Source organism: Perca fluviatilis, chromosome 18, assembly GCF_010015445.1.
Source record: "Perca fluviatilis chromosome 18, GENO_Pfluv_1.0, whole genome shotgun sequence".
NCBI classification, from domain to species: Eukaryota; Metazoa; Chordata; class Actinopteri; order Perciformes; family Percidae; genus Perca; species Perca fluviatilis.
This window is the reverse complement of record NC_053129.1, coordinates 5956510-5976099: the sequence shown is the minus strand read 5'-3', so window position 1 is coordinate 5976099 and position 19590 is coordinate 5956510. Positions and strand designations below refer to the sequence as shown.

The 19590-nt window shown below is 40.4% G+C and overlaps 1 long non-coding RNA gene across 1 annotated transcript; it reads left to right on the top strand.

Moving 5' to 3' along the window:
• The first annotated feature begins 1200 nt into the window (after positions 1–1200).
• Positions 1201–5267, top strand: LOC120546803. Its single transcript, XR_005636948.1, has 2 exons — positions 1201–2142; positions 2303–5267. It is a non-coding gene; the product is annotated as an uncharacterized LOC120546803 (long non-coding RNA).
• The last annotated feature ends 14323 nt before the right edge of the window (positions 5268–19590 follow it).

Sequence of the window (19590 nt, the reverse complement as noted above, 5' to 3'; positions counted from 1 at the left end):
ATAATAAAAGCATTTAATTTCCTTTCATATCGAAATATGAGACAAACGATACAACATCAACAGACACTCTGTTCACAAAACTGCAAGCTAACCTACTAGCTAGCTAGCTAGTAGCACGACATAATAATTACATCTCCTTGGTTGTCTAATACATCCATCGTTTATTTAGCTAAGCATGTAAACGATCGGGAACAACGAAAACACAATGTTTAACGTTAGTGAATATTTTAGACAATAAAACGGCAAGTTCATGAGTTCGCTACGTTTACCGATGTAGAGACGCGAGAGAGAAGCTCATGAACACGCATGTTGCTACCGGTTGCTACGACAACGCAAACAAATTGTTGCTAGTGCGCATGTCCATCGTGACGTCATGGGCCAAGAATGCGGAAGAGCCGCGCTTCATGTTGGATTAATGCGCTTTTGAGCACTCTCATTGGAACGTACGGGGCTTCCCGCCGAACACTGTATCCAGTTCTCTTAATACATCCATGGTTGCGAATGGTGTGGAAAAGTTTGATGGAGAGATTAAGCCAACAAATGTTACGGTAATGGAGCACAACGATTTTTGACGTTTCTGCGAAAAGAATATGAGAATTGCGAGTGTGCTTGTACATTCATTAAGCATCTTCGAAAAACAGAAGAAACACCAAAGTACTGCTGAGAGACTACTGGATGTTGGAGTGGCGGTAGTTAAAACACCGGCAAAGTCGAACAGAATTTGTCAGCGGTGTCTCAGCGTTTTATCGAGCCTTGAACGTGACCTGCTGGTGTACTGGAGATGGGAGGAGGATGAAAAGAACGAGGAAGCCTCCGCAGTAGAAACCATGAAAGGTCGTTCAGATAAACGAGACTGCGAGCCTACTCCATCGAAGACACCCAGGGTCTTGAAAAAGTTCTGCCATAACACTGCAATTCCTGGAAGAGCTAATATTTGACGCAGCATCACCGAGGTATGGTAGTTATATGGTTACATATGTTTTAACATCCAGTAACAGTGCAGAACAGCCTGATTTTCATTACAGACATGTTGGTCACCAGTTACTCCGAGAGCAACATCATTTAATGGTATAATGGTTTACTTGTACTAGCTGTGTTTTCATAAGCTCTAACCAAAGCTGTTTATGTCCTCGTGTCTATTATATGTCTCTATCAAGGGCTTTGGTTTTAACAATTCTTTGTCATGCCATGTGTTGCAGACTGAGATAACTTATGAACGTTGTAGGCTATTCGAATTACAGATGTTGCTTGGTCTTGATAGCTTATTTAGATTTTGACTGTAAAAGTAATAAGTAATGATATGCTGCAAAGCTACTCCACACTCCATAGACCTATTAACAAACTTGTCAACACAGATGTCAATGTAGCCGTCGACAGCGTTACTCTACATTGTAGGTTTTTACCATAATAAATAATTTCAACATTAGAACTTCTTTGACTTCTTTCAGGTCATCACCAAAGTCCTAAACAAAAGGTGTGTGAGGCTGAGGATGCTTTGATGGTGAAACACATAAAAAACAAAAAATAAAAAGCGGCGGCCAAATTAATCATGAAGCATGAGGAGCTTCTACAGGAAGTGAAGGTCATCATCCTTACAGTCATTGCAAGTGAATAAAAAACACTCTGCGACCCCAGCCATCATTTCATGTTGTGGAGGTCTTCACCAGAAGATTTGAGTTCTTTCTCATTTACCACACCAGTTCTGTCTCTCACCACTCCTCTTGTCTGTCTTTTCAACCATCACGAACCACTCCCGTCCTGTCACCTGTGCTGCTGCTGCAATTGCATTGAGAGGTAGAGAAACCTGTCTGTCAGCTTTCGCTCACTATATAAACTGCATTCTTCAATATGGGGGTGCGAAGAAGGCAGTGTTTGAAAGGCTCAGCAAATTGGCCATTTCAACGGTGCACAAAAATGCTATTGGAAAGCAGAAGCAGTTGTCGAACAAGTATGGATCTGGTCTTTGGTTATTAAAGAGGCAAAATGAAGAATTCATAACTCTGGAAGCTGGGTGTCAGTCTGTCAATCAAGGACAGGAAAAAAACTCCATTGACCCCAGAAGTCTGAGCCAGAAGTCTGAGTCAGAGTCTGAGCTGTTACTCAGTGATGTCTTCCGAAGCATGGAAGATCTTTAATTATCAGGTGAGAGGTAACACTCGTGCACGCACTCACACACACACACACACACACACACACACACACACACACACACACACACACACACACACAGATTATTTCATCTACATGACATGTATGGGGTTATGTTGTCTTATGTTTATGTGTCTTTAATGTATGAGAGCAGAGGAGGTGGCTGAAAGCAGTGCCGTGGACAAGGCTACACCAGATGAAGAGGTGAGGATCACATCAGAGGTACTTGAAAGCAGTGCCGTGGACCAGGCTACACCAGAAGAAGAGTTGAGGATCACATCAGAGGTACTTGAAAGCAGTGAAAGCAGTGCCGTGGACCAGGTTTCTGGACATGATGATGTGAGGATCACATCCCAGTCATTGATGTAGACATGGCCAACTCCACCACATACATATTCAATAATCTTTGACAATTTGGATTTCTACATGCATGCACACCACCAGTCCACCCTACACAGCAACCGGTCAATACACTGGATACACCACATTGCAGTCCAATACCGGATCCCAATATATCACCTGGCTAACAAACCACTTGGAAATCTTCTGCACTATGACCTGAATTTGTCACTCCCTGGAGAGGGTCAACAAAATTCCTTCCAGTCTAATCACTGTGAGCAGGGGTTATAAAAACAAGTGTCTTCATTGTAGGTATGTACCAAAATGACCTCATGGACTGTCAACAATTTTGGTCGGAGGAGACAGGCTCTCTGAAGCCAACAGCAGAAATCTACAGTGGGCCTATGCTGATGGTATCAACATAGAGGAGAGGTTTGATGGCATGGAGTTAATGTTTGAGGACTGGCATGCCATTAGGGTGCTGTTCGGAGTAAGTAATCTATCACAATGTAACATGATACATGTTTGCTTTTACTGTTATATTCAGTTCATTATTTAATTTTAGACATTTTAGTAGTCGTAGTTGAACAGTGTTATGAGGCAGTGTACCTTTCTGCTTTGCAGGCTGCCTTATCCATTGATTTTGTTTTACTGTTGTCTATACGTATTTATTTAACTTAGATCCAATTTAAAGTTTTCTTCAGCGACAAATCTGCAAAGGACCATGGGACACTGTTCGCCAACATGACAAAGTTGAGGTACAGCTGCTGCATTGACAGTATGAATTCATGACTTTTTTGAACCATTGGGCTTTGGCCAGCAGAAATTATTTTGAGCTTGCTACCTAATGTTATCTAAATTGTTGACAATGTTCTCTGCAGTTTTGCTGACACACAAACTCCAGTCATCCTGTACATATTTCCGGATAAACCATGAATTTATGTTCTTTGTGGTGGGATGGGATGGGATGGGCCATCATGAAATGCCTTTCTCTGGTTCGGTGAATATACCAGTATGGTATGGCTTTACAAGGTTTCCATTATATTTTCGCTAACTTTCCCAGAATGTGAGGTTTGTGTGTTTGAAACATGAAAGGTGAGGTGAGAAACATCAATGGTGGGGCGAGAAACATTCCTAAAGTCTTTCCTGAAGGCTCTGGGTCCAAACCTGTCTGAAAAATCAGCACGCCGGGTCAGCCAGTCAATTGGTGTTTTGAAGAAAATGATGGATAAGGTGGATGGTGAATTGGGTGTCAACAGGCCAACTGGCACCCATCGTGCCGAGCAGCAGACACAGGATGTTTTGACTCTGATAGATGTTTTCATGGAGGGTCAACTGTTTACAGGAATACCTGGCAGTGAATTTACCCGAAATTTGACAAGAATCTCCTGCGTGAGTGGAGAAAACTCAAAAAGTAAATCACACACATTAGTGGTTTCCTATGTTGTCTATAGACCCATTGTGACTAATATCTAGTTAGATATACAGTACTTTCATTGTTAGGCAAGGTACATGTTCAAAATCCACAATCTCTTCCAAAGAACTTTGAGAGTGGATGAGAGTAAAAATGGAGTGGAGATTCTGTCATATTACTTTTGGACACACATATTGCCTGTTAACTTGGTCCCTTTCAGTCCTCTGACTGTATTATTTTGCTGTGTGAGACGTCGGACTGTTCACATGAACTCCACAGAATCAGGGGTGAGTTTCATAGCAAATCACCGTTACTGCGCTTTATTATTATGAAGCTACTTGACTGCATGATGTTTCAACACATTTGACAGAACATGGTAGCCAATTGCACACCCAAAAGCCTTCCGAATGAGTATGACATTTCTGTGGACGTTTATTTTTACTCAGCTTTACCTTGATGACATGACAACATACACCCCCCACAAACACAAACACACACATTCATACAAACAGCAGCTGAGAACTATCTCATGTAATTGATCACATTATTGTGCTTTCCAGCACATGGAAATGCACCCAAACACACACACACACACATGGACGTGTGTGCACACACATGCATTCACACACACACACACACACACACACAGTAGCTGAGACCTGCAAAAGATCATACTATTGTGCTTTTCAGCACATGAACATGCACGCACGCACACACACACACACACACACACACACACACACACACACACACACACACACACACACCAGTTGCATAGTGAATCACACTACTGTTCTTTTCAGCAGATGAACACACACACACACGGACACACATGTACAGGCTGACGTGCACATGCACGCACATGCGTGCACACACACACACACACACACACACACACACACAAACACACAAACAGCTGAGACCTGCAATATATCACACTATTGAGCTGTCCTGACATAAAAATTTACACAGACACACACAAATGTGCGCGCACGTACACACACAAACACACAAACATACAGACACAACTTCAAACTACAGCTTTGTAAACTTGTTGTTATAACACCTTTGATGTGTCTTTTCCTAAATGGGGACAAGACAATTTTCCGTAAATTATTTTTTTCCTTTTTGTTAGCTCTCCTTTGTATGTGAATACAATTGCATCCGTTAATTTTAACCTGGGAATATAATAATTGTCACATACCAGCCATTAATCCAAACACAACTAATGATCTCAACTCATTTTACTCAGAAGGTAGGTATAATTTCATGTAAATGAGGTCTGTTGATCATAAATAGAAAAGTATAAGTGTAAAACTAGTTGAGATGAATTGGAATGAAGTTGAATAAAAGTAGTAACACATAATTGAGTGATTAATTATAATTTTCTATGCTTTATAAACATGCAAAGCAGATCAGGTCACTTTTTGCCCAGGAACACACCAGGTGTGATTATTGGCTGCCATTAAAAATAATAAAATGGTTTCAAAACCATATCCTGACTAATCACTAACATATACCAGTCAGTGATTATCCAGAAACATAGGTTCATCTGATCTTAACTATAATGAAAATAATTCATAATTTATGCTTATTTTACCCCAAGAATTAGGTATTGTTTCATGTAAGTAAAGTTTATTCACCATAAATTCCAAATATAAGTGTAAAACTAGTGGTTATGCGTTGGAATGAAGGTGGTGCATAGGCAGGAGAAGAAATATATTGCAGTGTTATAAGAGCAGAAGAAATATGGCTATGTAATATGAACAATGTATGAACAACATGTACAGATATGTGCAATGTAGTAGCAGTGACATTATACTAGTAGTAAGAATAATATAGATATAGATATATGTAGTGTATTAGCAGAATATATAATAAGAAAAACAATACATATGGATATACTGAATGAACCATATAGACAGATATGTACAGTATGTACAGCTACGTGCAGTGTGGTAACATTATAAGAGTAGTAATAATAAGTGTATGTGCAGGAAGAATAGTATGAAGAGCAGTAGAATATGACTATATATAGGTGTAATTACAGTATGTACATCTGTAAATAAATAAATAGAACAGTATGGGTGTGGTAGGCTAGTGCAAATTGTCCATGGGGGGTGGGGGCTTAGTAGGTTAAATTAAATTGTCACCGGGATGCAGAGCAAGAGTTCAATAGGGTGACAGCTGCAGGAAAGAAGCTTCCTCTGAACCTGCTGGTACAGGTGCAGAGAGACCTGAGACACCTCCAGGACGGAAGTGGGGTGAACAGGCTGTGGTTGGGGTGAGAAAAGTCTTTGATGATGCAAGCATCGCTTGCCCTGGATGGTTTCGATGGAGGGGAGTGAGGAACCGGTGATGCGTTGGGCAGTTTTCACCACCCTCTGCAGTGCTTTCCAGTCATGGGCAGAGCAGTTGCCATACCAAACTGTGACATAGTTGGTGAGGATGCTCTCGATGGTGCAGCGGTAGAAGTTCACCAGGATCTGAGGAGACAGGTGGACCTTCTTGAGTCTCCTCAGAAAGAAGAGACGCTGAAACCCACAAACTTGAAGCTGGTGACTTGCTCCACCTCAGTCCCGTTGATGAGGATGGGGGTGTGTGTGCCAGCTTTAGACTTCCTGACGTCCACAATGAGTCTGCTTGGTGTTGAGAGTAAGGTTGTTGTCAGTGCACCACTAGAATAGGTGCTGGACCTCCTCCCTATAGGCCATCTCATTGTTGTTTCTCCTTATGACCTCATAAGGAGCAAGATTCCAGATCGGCCCATCTGAGCTTTCATTTTCTCAAAGGCAGAGCAGGATACCCAGAGCTCGGTTTAGACCTACTGCCATTTCTAGCCACTGGGGGACCATAGGCAGGCTGGGGGAACTCATATTAATGTTAAAAAACCTCATAAAGTGAAATTTTCATGCCATGGGACCTTTAAAGATTCAGAAGCCTACTATATAAATACGGTAAATTAGGTATTTTCTCCATATCTCTTAGGAAGTTGTGCCAGATTTTCTGCCATGTGTGACAGGAGTGAGACAGACACAGCTTCGGAGTCAGGCAGTCAGATTTTCACCAGCAGTCAGGGAGAGCAGGATGCGCATGGAGAGGAACCAAATGTGTTCAGCAGTTTAGCTCAGCCCCACAGTGAGCATGGTAGCACTCTAAACTGTCTCAAGTGCACAGCATTTTATGATACCTTCATTACTCTGAGACCTGATCAAGTGATAGAACTAGAGAGAAACACCAGAAAGCAAAGTATAGAACCACTATGGCATGATGCGCGCAAGCTGCGCATAACAGCAAGCACAGACAGCAAAGTGCCTCAGCATGAGACAACTGACCCAGATAAGTTTCTTGCTGAACACCTGTATCCAAGGTTCCAGGGGAGTCGGGCCACAAGGTATGGGAAGGAAAGTGAGGGACTTGCAAAGGAGCATATTAAAGAGAGGGGCTGCAGAGTGATTGACAAAGGGTTGGTGGTGTGTGCAGGAGACCCATGGCTGGCAGCTAGCCCTGATGGTATCATTGATAATAAGCTACTAGAAATAAAATGCCCCATCACCCTCAGTGCACGCACCTCCATAATGATGCATTCACTGCTAAAAACCAAGACATCAGAGTGGAAGACAGGCTGTACCAAAGGCTACTATAGTCAGATACAGTTAGGGATGCACTGTCTCGGGCTACAAACAGTCAGTCTTGTTATTTGGACCCCACTACAACACCTGGAGCTTGATGTGCCTTATGGCAATGACTTTGTCATCACATATGCAAAGGCTACGTAGCTTCTACTTTAAACACATAAACACATGCTGCCAAAAGTTGTGGATGAATTTGTAGAGGGAAGACTGCAGTTGAGCAACAACTACATGGAAATGATCTCAAAAGCCGCTCATTAGTGCAGAATCAGAAAATGATTTATTGCCAAGTCACACTTATAATTTATTTGCCTTGGTGGTTGGTCCATACATAAACATATTTAACATTGATATGAAATAAACAGTAAATACAGAAACAAATGTAATATATGTACAATATAACTGATAGATGTATTTTAAGTACAACAATTTGATAACTGTTTAACATTGAGAAAAAAGAGGCTTTATGAATTAGTGCAGGATGTGCAAATGTTTATGATATATAGATCTCATGTGTTGTTTGAATGATATAGAAAATTAGTTCCATTCAGAAAGCCTGGGAGAAGAGGAAAATAGCTCTTTATCGAGATTATCTGTAGATGAGGATTTGTTGTTTGTATATACTGTGTGTGTGTGTGTATATTTGTATTTCTCCAAATGATTTGTATATGCGATTGGAAGATGTTTGCTAAATAAGTTTGTGGTGTCTTGTAATCCCATGTGTGATGGGCCAAAATGTTTGGCATGACGCAGAAATAAAATTAAACTAACTAACTCTAGAATCAGCCCAACATGGCAGGGCAGAAGGGCCAGGGCCTGTTTTTTCTGAAATTCATCAATCAATCAATAAATTATTTATTGCTAGTTGTTGGTGTTCATTACTGAATCTATACTGTATTACTGACTTAGCGTTACCGGGAGGTCATATAGTAGTGATGAATGTTTTGCTCAGACAGAAAATCATTCATGTACAATAAGTTACAGATGCATCGTTGCATTTCAAGTGTTGCATACGGTAACTTAGCTTACTTTGGATGTCTCCTGAGCTAAACCAGATAAAAAACATTACGAGTTTGTTGTAGTAACAAACGTAATAATCAGTCCTGCTTTATTTAGGTACCAGTGCTTTCCCCAGATTTGAAAGCGCTGCACAAACAGTCAATATTTTGTCTATTGTGCAAAGACTGTTATCGTTTCTCCATTTGATCATGCTGACTGGCAGGGTGTTCCGCAAAATTCTGTAACACTTCAGTCTTCCTATGGCCCTTTCCACATGGATTCTCACTTGTGACATTTTTCTAGAGGGTGTCACCTCTAATCCTGTCAGTTGTTTTCTTCCCTTTGTAGATGCTGGTACGTGGAGACGGACACATTTGGATTAGATGACGATGAATGTTCAATGCTATGTTTCATGCAGTTTCCCAGTGGCTTTTTAGAGTATTAAGTTACTCTTGGGCAAAGTTTCAGCACAAAACTATGCACATTTGCCATTATACTCGGTCAGTGTATGTTTTGATAATTCGATTTTTCTTTCATAAATGGGTATTAAAAAACAAAAACAAAAACAAGTGATTGTTTAATTTTCGTTTTAAAATGCAAAATTTAAAATATAAATACAAGGCATTTTTTTTCCTTTTCATGGTCAAAATGGAATGAGAGAAATTTAAAGTATGCTTTGATTTTCATTTTCTATATCATATAACAAAAAATAAAATCACTAGAAAATGAAAAAATGCCTGTTTTTTCATATTCTGAGACCAGATGTCATATTCTGAGACAAGAAAAATAAATATATAAAAACACAAAATTTCTGAACAGTTATATTTTATTATAACATTTGTTGCATCTTGACTTAAGTATTTACATGCACTGTAGCTACCTGTAGTATGTACAGTATGACCTGTGTACTACTAGCTAATCACTTCCTAACAACATGCTGCTCAGAATCATAGCACAGAGACAGCACTGGTGAAAATTACTAACGACCTTCTAACTGCTGCAGACAAAGGACTTGTCTCCATTCTTGTTTTACTAGATCTTAGTGCTGCATTCGACACTATTGACCATACAATCCTGTTACAGAGATTGGAACATTTAGTTGGCATTAAAGGAATCGCTCTAAGCTGGTTTAAGTCCTATTTCTCTGATCGATCTCAATTTGTTAATGTTAATGATAAATCCTCCAAGTACGCTAAAGTTAGCCATGGCGTTCCACAAGGCTCAGTGCTTGGACCAATTCTATTCTCCTTATATATGCTTCCTCTTGGTAATATTATTAGGAAACACTCAATTAACTTTCACTGTTATGTGGATGACACCCAATTATACTTCTCAATAAAACCAGACGAAACCAGTCAGTTAGCTAAACTACAAGTGTGCATTAAAGATATAAAATCCTGGATGACCTATAATTTTCTGATGTTAAACTCTAACAAAACTGAAGTTATTGTGCTGGGCCCTAAACACCTCCGAACCTCATTATCCAAAGACTTAGCTACTCTGGATGGTATTGCCCTGGCCTCCAGCACTACTGTCAGAAATCTAGGGGTTATTTTTGATCAGGATATATCCTTTAACGCCCATCTAAAACAAATCTCAAGAACAGCCTTTTTTCATCTTCGTAACATTGCCAAAATTAGGAATATCCTGTCTCAAAACAATGCTGAAAAGCTAGTCCATACATTCGTTACTTCCAGGCTGGACTATTGTAATTCCCTACTGTCAGGTTGCTCAAATAAGTCCCTTAAGACTCTCCAGCTAATCCAGAATGCTGCAGCGCGTGTCCTCACAAGAACTAAGAAAAGAGATCATATTTCTCCTGTATTAGCTTCTATGCATTGGCTTCCTGTAAAATCCAGGATTGAATTTAAAATCCTTCTCCTGACCTACAAAGCTCTAAATGGTCAAGCACCATCATATTTAGAAGAGCTCCTAATACCTTATTGTCTCACTAGAGCACTGCGCTCCCAGAATGCAGAGTTACTTGTGGTACCTAGAGTCTCTAAAAGTAGAATGGGAGCCAGAGCCTTCAGTTATCAAGCTCCCCTCATATGGAACCAGCTCCCAATCTGGGTTCGGGGGGCATAAACTGTCACCTCATTCAAGAATTAACTTAAAACTCTCCTATTTGATAAAGCTTATAGTTAGGGAGTGAGGAGTTGCAGTGTCCACCTAACTGGCCCACCTGCTTCTCTTCATAATTGTTAGATTAATAATATATAACAAAAGTAGAGGGAGGCAGGCCAGCAAAGCCCGATCTGGCAGGGGAGAGTTCAAAGCCCGAACAGGCTACTGCTCCTTATGACCTGTCTCTCTGTTATAGTTCTAGACTGCCGGGGGACTTCCTTTCCTTTGACACACTGAGTTGCTCTCTCCTCTCCCTTTCTATTACCATTTGTGTGCATCCCGTCCCAGAAATGCTTGTTACTAATCATAGCTTCTGGGGAGTTTACTCCCCGGAGTCCTTATGTTTTTCCCCCCAGCGTATTTCCTTGGAGAACGTTGGCACCAAGATCCTGGTTGCAGCTGTCGCCGTGGTCCTGCTGCACTCCCTGCTGAGCTCAGCGGTGCCCTGCAATGTCATGCTGCGTGCTGCTGAACCCTGCTGCTTCCTGCTACGTCCATCCATGCTCTGCTGGGCCACGCTACATCCTGTAACGCCCTGCAGCGCCCTGATATGACATGAACTACTACGACTACCATTTGAAGTCACTGTTCCATTATTAATGTGACTATTATCGCCACTGTTTATCATATCCCCAAACGGCCCGTCAGACACCGCCTACCAAGAGCCTGGGTCTGTCCGAGGTTTCTTCCCAAGAGGGAGTTTTTCCTCGCCACTGTCGCACTGCTTGCTCTTGAGGGAATTACTGTAATTGCTGGAATTGTTGGGGCTTTGTAAATTATAGAGTGTGGTCTAGACCTACTCTATCTGTAAAGTGTCTCGAGATAACTCTTGTTATGATTTGATACTATAAATAAAATTGAATTGAATTGAATTGCTCATTGACGTGTTTTTGGAGGAAGATTTATTGATTAAAAAATACAGACTATCACCAGCCTTAACCTTTAATCGATTAGTAGTTTTTTAAAGACAGAAAATACAGATTACTTTGTTGCTGCATTATGACATCACAATCACTATATTTGACTACAATATCCCTAAAAGCATGTTTTGGGTGTATTTTGGGTGTTTTGTACTCAGGTGTCCACTTGTATATAAATTATGTGAAAATTACCCCCAGCACATACAGTAATGCTATGCGACGTCCCAAACTGGACACATCTCAGAGTAACTTTTTTCATGTAAAATGTGAATATTTCAATGGATATTCCAAATATATTTAATATGAATATTCATAATGAACTATGTGTGGAGCTTATTCTCTGCTTTGGTAGGACACACACACAGACACACACATACACACACACATCCCATGCATGCGCGCCGAGCTGCAGAGCTGGATGGCATCGCAGGGTGTCCGGTTCCAGAAAGGAGGAAAGACCACTATAGCTGTCCACTTGTATATAACTTATGTGAAAATGAAAATGACCCCCAGCACATCCTATGCATACATGCTATGCGACGTCCCAAACTGGACACATCTGAGAGTAACTTTTTTCATGTAAAATGTGAATATTTCAATGGATATTCCAAATATATTTAAGACTTAGCCTATAATGAACTATGTGTGGAGCTAATTCTCTGCTTTGGTAGGACACACACACACACACACACACACACACACACACCGCACACACCCACACACACACACACATACACATGCGTGCCAAGCTGCAGAGCTGGATGGCATCACAGGGTGTCCAGTTCCAGACAGGAGCAAAGACCACTATAGGAGCCGTGGTCACACCGGCCTGGGAGTGCACCATCCCTTTAATACTATTATATCACTGTTCTTTATTATCAACGTTTCATTCATTTGAACGCCATTTGGCATTTGACAGAACAGCATTGTCTTTTTTTTTTACCAAGTTAGATTTGCTTTTAGTTCTCAACACAGTCTGTTTCAGCCCCCCGTCCACTTTCCCATTCCCCACACAGTGAAATGATAGATAATAGAAAAACCACTTTCCAGTGCAAGTTTTTTATTTATTTTTGTTTTAAGTGCTCGTGCCGCCCCATGTGTCATGAAATTTTTTTTGCCCCAGCGGCTGCCCGCTTTGCAGTTAAGAGGAAATTTAAGGCTGAAGCTTCTGCTTCGCATCCGATAAAGGCAGTTGAGGGAAACTTGTAGCCTAACTTCCTGAGCGACTGATCCTCCGTTTTTACACCTCTTTACATAAATATGGCTATGAAATTCCCAGCTACCTAGTGTGGGTCACACCAGCTCCGCAACGGGCTGGTGGCTAGCTGCTGCTTAAAGAAAACGGCAGCAGCTAACAGACCCAGCACCGGAGGTCTGATCCCCATGATCTGATGCAGTTTTCTTGATGCAGAAAAGGCATCAACGTTGTGTGGGGCTATTTGTTAAAAAATTTGGAAATGTAGAAGTTTGGCGGCATTTTCATTAAGTAGATTAAGGTGCTGTATAAGCACCCAAAGGCTGCGGTGCAGACTAACTGGTATAGTTTTTAAATATTTTGCTCTTGGAAGGGAAACAAGGCAGGACTCACCCCTTTCTCCTTTGAGTCCTTAGCACCAGCCATAAGGGGGGAGACTAATTTCCCAGGCGTCATGGTAGGAGGGGCAATGCATAAACGTATGCTTTATGCGGATGATATCTTACTTTTTGTGTCTGAACCTCGGCATCATTGACTTTTTTCAAAATTGTCAGGTTCTAGGGTAAACTGGTCCAAGTCAGTAGCATTACCTTTAACAGCTCATTGCCCCATTACAGCCTTCCAATCAGGTGTCTTTAAGTGGCCCAAGCAAGATATTGTATACCTGGGTATCTTATTCCCTCCCCAGGTAAAAGACCTAGTTAAAGTTAAATTTGTCACGTTAGTAGATGGGTGATTCTCAACATTTCAATAGCTGGGGTGGTCAATATTATAAAAATGGTTTGTATTCCTAAAATGAATTTTCTTATCCAATCTCTTCCTTTGGTGGTTTCCCTGTCATATTTTAAATGGTTTGGGAGGATAATAAATACATTTATATGGAATGGTAGAAAACCCCCTGCTATATTTTAATAAGATAAAAGGACTGATTGATAGAGGAGGTTTGGGTCTACCAAAGATGTTGTATTATTACTATGCTCTTAATTTAAGGCATCTGGCTATCCAGATTATCCACCCCACAAGGTTAATCACTCTTGAGTGCTAAAGAAGCTTTTTCTCTGCGTTGGTCAACTTAAATTCAAAACTACATCTATTTTATAATTATGTCATCAGAAAGCTTACCACTCACTGCGAACATCTGATCTCTTATTATGCTTACTTTGTTAATTAAATAATTGTTTAAGTAATTTGCAATGTAAAATGGTTTAGTAAATGTTCCATTAAATTTAATTAACAAAGTATTTTTGCTCATTTTACGCATGACTTCATTCAGTGTTCTCCATAGTTTCTTTACTATCGCCCTTACACTCTTCAAATTTGGATTGATATTCCGCTGGCCCCTCCTCCTTCTTTTTTTCCTAAGACCAGAACTTCTTTCTAATTTCATCTGGAACAATAGGAAGCCAAGACTCAGACTCTCCCTCTTATGACTGGGGAGGGCTACAATTGCCAAATCTAGAATGGTATTACTGGGCTGCTCAGTTGAGGACCACAATGTTTTGAAAGATGTTTTCTTGCCCTTGTTAGAAATTGAAAAACTGTCCTCAAAAGGTTTGTCATTGAATAGCTATCTATACTCAGCATCTTTTAAAACATTAAAGAAAAGTACTACTAATCCTTTTGTAAAAATCACTATTGTTGTTTGGCATGAAGTACAAAAAATGTTGGATGACTCTCCAGGGTTGTCCTGTTTCTCCCCAATCTGGGATAATGAACACTTCGCTGGGTTGTAAAAGCCTGGTGGAACAAGGGCATAGTGAAACTACAGGATAAATATGAGGATTATACTCTAATGTCATTCAATGAGTTAAAGGCAAAGTTTGATATACCGCAGAAACACTTCTTTAAGTATTTACAACTTACAACTCTGGCACACTTAAACAATTCAGTGCAACAACATTCTCCGTCTTAGAAATGCATGTTACAAAAAACGTTTATTGTAAAAGACTGGTCTCCCGGTTTTATAACATGTTGGTTGAAAACCGTAAAGAAAACTCTGATAGCAAAAGACAGGAGTGGATATGTGACTACAAGAAGATATTTCACTTATTAAATGGAGTAAAATATGTTTAAAAACACACACTCAAACCATCAACACTCGATTGAGAATGATACAATTTAATTGGACAATGCGGACATACATCTCCCCTGTACAATTAAATAAATTTGATCCTAATATATTTGATCTATGTTGTAAGTGTAATACTCACCAGGGTACATTATATCACTGATTATGGACGTGAAGAGATTAAAAAATGTTGGAGCTCAGTGTTAAAGTATATATCTCAGATCACAACTTCCCCTGTACCTTTTTGTCCTAAGTTATGTATTTTAGGCATTTATCCAGATGACTGTACTTTATCTTGTAAGGAAAGAAAAATGCTTGACCTTTGTTTACTACAGGCCAAACGCTGTATAGCCTTATGTTGGAAGAATGTTGGGTGCCCGTCTTTTAACCACTGGTTAAATAACTTAACATTGAGTTTGGCTCTTGAGAAATTGACCTATATTGTTAGAAAGAGGGCTTCTGAATTTTATAACATTTGGAAGATATTTCTGGAAGTGTTAAGGAGTGGAGATATGGGGGAGGCAGTGGGAGAATAAGATAATGAAAAATATCTGATTTGTGTTTGGGAATGTACGCTGTAATCTACATCAAGATTTATTTATTTTTATTTTTATTTTTTCTATCTATATTTATTTATTTGTTCACTTATTTTGGTCCTTTCAGTATGATTAATGTTTTAATTATTGTTTTCACTTCTGCCATATGTTCATGATGTTGTAAGTGTTGGATCGTGATGTACTAAAACAAAAAAACAATAAAAAATATGTTTAAAATTAAAAGAAATTTATAGTATTATTGTTTCTTCTGAGTATTCATTTTGGTAATTTTATTCCTAAGTGAGCGGTAGGCTTGCCATTCTGATGATTTACTAGATGTGATAGCAGCTTTGTAGGCAACAATCTGAAACTCAATTTGTAGCCGCTAAGATGCTGAGTAGGGAACTTGCCAGATCCATCCAATACATCCCATAGTTGTATTACTGGCATACGAAATGGGGTCCAAAAGGCATTAAACAGCATTAGAAAGCGTGAAAACAGTGGTCAGCAAAAATGAGACTTCCCCCGTCACCATTCACAAAACCAAACAGGTTTATATTACTATTGCTTCCTCCACCCCCACCAGGTGCCCTAATTATATATAATATGACAAAAAAGAAATGTTTTTAAAATAATAGAACTATAGCTGGCTCTTACATTCCGGCCCCTAATTATTACATTTAATAGTGGGAATACACAAAAAAAAATTATTTATAGTCCATCGTACAAAAACAATTATCCAATTTTCTGTCTTCTCTCAAAAGAAAAAGTCAAAAAATAGTCGAGTCAAATCAGTCAAAAGTCAAGTTATCAAAGTACAGCAATCAGGAATCAGCTGACTCCTGAAGAAGGCAGATCTTAGTTACAGGCCTGCATATACAGCTGGTTTGGGTCTTGATCCAGACCTGTCTCATGAGGTCTCTTCTGTCCGGAACCACCTCCGTTATCCTTCCAATGATCCAGGAGTTGCGGGGTGCAGAATCATCCACTACAAGTATAATGTCTCCAGGAATTAAATTCCGCTTCATCTTCGTCCATTTCTGCCATTCCTGCAGTTGTGGTAAGTACTTCTTAGTCCACCTTTTCCAAAATAGCTATTGGACTTGCTTCCATCTTCGCCGTGCATACATGTCCTCTTTCTGAAAACAGTCCAGGTGGTAAGCATGGTTTAGTTTTGAGAAGCAGAAGGTGCTTAGGTGTTAATGCTTCCAAGTCGTTTAGATCTGTGTATTCCTTGGTGATAGGTCTACTATTAATGATTGATTCAACTTCACAGAGCACTGTGTGGAGTGCTTCCTCATCCAGACCACAAGTTTGACTTCCTAATAATGGAAACATGCAATTTAACTTTGGCAAAACACCCCATTGCCTAAATTGTTGGATTTGGACAGTGTTCAGCAGGTGTAGCTGACAGACAGTGACTGTGCCCTGGGTACAGACTTAGGGATGTCACGAGAACCGATACTACCGACACCTTCCGGTTCTAAAAGGACAAAACACCGACAATGCCCATTTTTTTTTAAAGGTCCTATGGCCTGAAAATGTCACTTTATGAGGTTTTTTAACATTAATATGCGTTCCCCCAGCCTGTCTATGGTCCCCCAGTGGCTAGAAATTGAAATAGGTGTAAACCAAGCCCTGGTTATCCTGCTCTTCCTTTGAGAAAAAGAAAGCTCAGATCCCTCAACCTTGCCCCCCCCCCCTCTCCTCTTCTCAATAGCTACAGACACAGAAATGGCACATACTAAGGAAAGCTCATTGTGGGACTGGCTCTAGTGGCTGTAATTCTGCACGAAGGCTGAATTTCGGGAAAGACACTTCAGATACAGTATTAGGGGACCACTAAGGTCTATATAAAAGCATCCAAAGAGCACCATGTCATGGGATCTTTAAGCACCGTAGGCACCGTTAGCGACGATGCCAGTGTTAGCAGCATCAGTGCTGCGCCTCTTCCGGAACTGATGGGGGCAGTATATGCTTCAGAGTGTTCCAGTCGATACATTCAGAAGTAGGAGGTCACGAACAAGTGGCCGATGTTATTTCTACTTGAGGTGTGGATAGCGAGTAGAGACCAGAGGAGGGCAGCAATACGCCATAGATGCGTCTAGCCTGCCGGAAATAAGAAGAAGAAGAAGAAGAAGAAGAAGAAGAAGTAGCCGATGTCACGCAAGGGGTAACCTTCCCTCAAAAACCCCCCCCCCAACCACTTTTTTTCACAAAAAACACCCCTTTCCTTTTCCTTTTAATTTTTTACAAAACTAACCCCCACTTTTTTCAAAAAAAAAACCCCCCCCCCACTGACTAGCATACATTTTGGTGCCACTTTGACAGCGCGAATAACTTTACATATGAAGCAGCGTAAGACTCTATTTGTCCATTGTTTATTTCTAAAGAAACAATACGCAAGTGTATAAAAGGCTCCATTACCTTGTACCTCACATCATGGCTCTGTAGCAGACGTTTTTATAAAAATAGGCTAACGATTGTGTCATAACCAAGTGACTTACTGTCGCACAGTAGAGGAATTACCGTATAGTGCAGGAGAAGCTCACAGGCAGTTTGGACTTACGTTAGCTGTTTAGGTTTAATTACTAATGTTAACTAGTATGTTAGTGATCAATAAATAGCCTGTGCCCATGTTATCTCTTTACATATACCTACGCTCTCCGTCTCTGCAAGATTGGGAATGATTGATATTTCTCTTGGCACAGCTACCAGAAGACTTACAACTTTCAGACACGTTGGTCACGTCACATTTACGTTGTCTCTCTCAGTTGGAGGCTGCGCAGTAAAGCTAGTGATCACCGGAAAAGTGCTTCTAATAGCCTTCACTGGTCTCCGTCCAGAGCAACGGGCTCTGTTGGTCCATTTTATATATGTCAATGTGTCACGCCCTTCTAATTCCAGTAGAAAAAATATGAACGAGAGACAACGGAGAGATAGATTCTACCCGACCTAAAAAACGGCATGTTCACTGCAAACTCACGGTCCTCTCTTTCTGATTTACAGCCCCCCTCTCTTGGCTTCAAATAACTAACCATTGTCGGCTACGGCCACTGAACAGGCTACACGTTGTAAACAGCCGTGGCCCGCTTGCCCGTTAGCTGTTAGCAGGGTTAGCATGGCGGCGTTAGCCAGGACCCGTCGGGATCACTTTACTCAATTGTTTTTGCGAGTAACCAATCAGGTACTCTAGCTATATAATTCAATGTAAGTACACGAATGTTGAAATTACATAAAAGGCCCGTCCCTTGTAGCCGTGATAAAATACATCTCCAATATTTACCAGGGGTTTGTAACATCTCTGGTCACGCAACTGTTAGAAACACTGTTGTTGTTTTTGCACAGTACCTTTTGAAAAGATGCCTGGAAGTCTGGAATGTGTCTGGGGACACAAGTTGTTGCACTATGACCATTAATTGCCCTTTATTATGTTGTTCTATGCATTATTGCACGTTTTGTATGTCTTATTTTTTGTTATTTTTCAAATATTTTAATAAAATAGTTCACCACCGATAGTCCTACATCCCCTGGTTCAACTTACATCTCCTCTCTTTTGATTTGATTTGTCTTCACCTTTTTTCTCATCTTTTCCTCATGTCTGTCTTTTAATATCTGAAAGCAGTTTAAGTTCCCTGGTTAAGTGATTTTGTTTGCTTATGGTTCACAATGTAGGGAAATCTTCCAATTAATTTCAATACCATCTTAGCAGTGATGCCAGTAACGCGTTACTTAGTAACGAGTAATCTAACGCATTACTATTTCCAAACCAGTAATCAGATTAAAGTTACTTATCCTGTGCGTTACTATTTTTGTCTTTTTCCTTAGTAAAAATATATATTTTTGCTTTCTTCTTGGTCTTGGGGAGTGAAGTCACGTATGCGACAAGTCACGTTTTCAGCATGAGGACAGGTCACGTGTACCACGCAGCAACACAAACATAAACAACAATGGAGGGAGGAGAGAGATGCGCGCTTTCTAGCTGGAAATACAGTCACTAGAGTTTGTATCAGCAATATTAAGGTTTGTTGTATACTCTGTGCTGGTGGCGACAAAGTGCTATCTAGCTACAAAAACACTACGTCAAATTTGAAGAAACATTTGGAGTCGCAGCACTGCAGTCAAACTTACAGAGCAAGTCCCACCAGGTGGTGCGAAGCAAGAGAAGGAGGTCCCCCACCACCCAAACAACAAAAGCTGGACTTCGGTGCA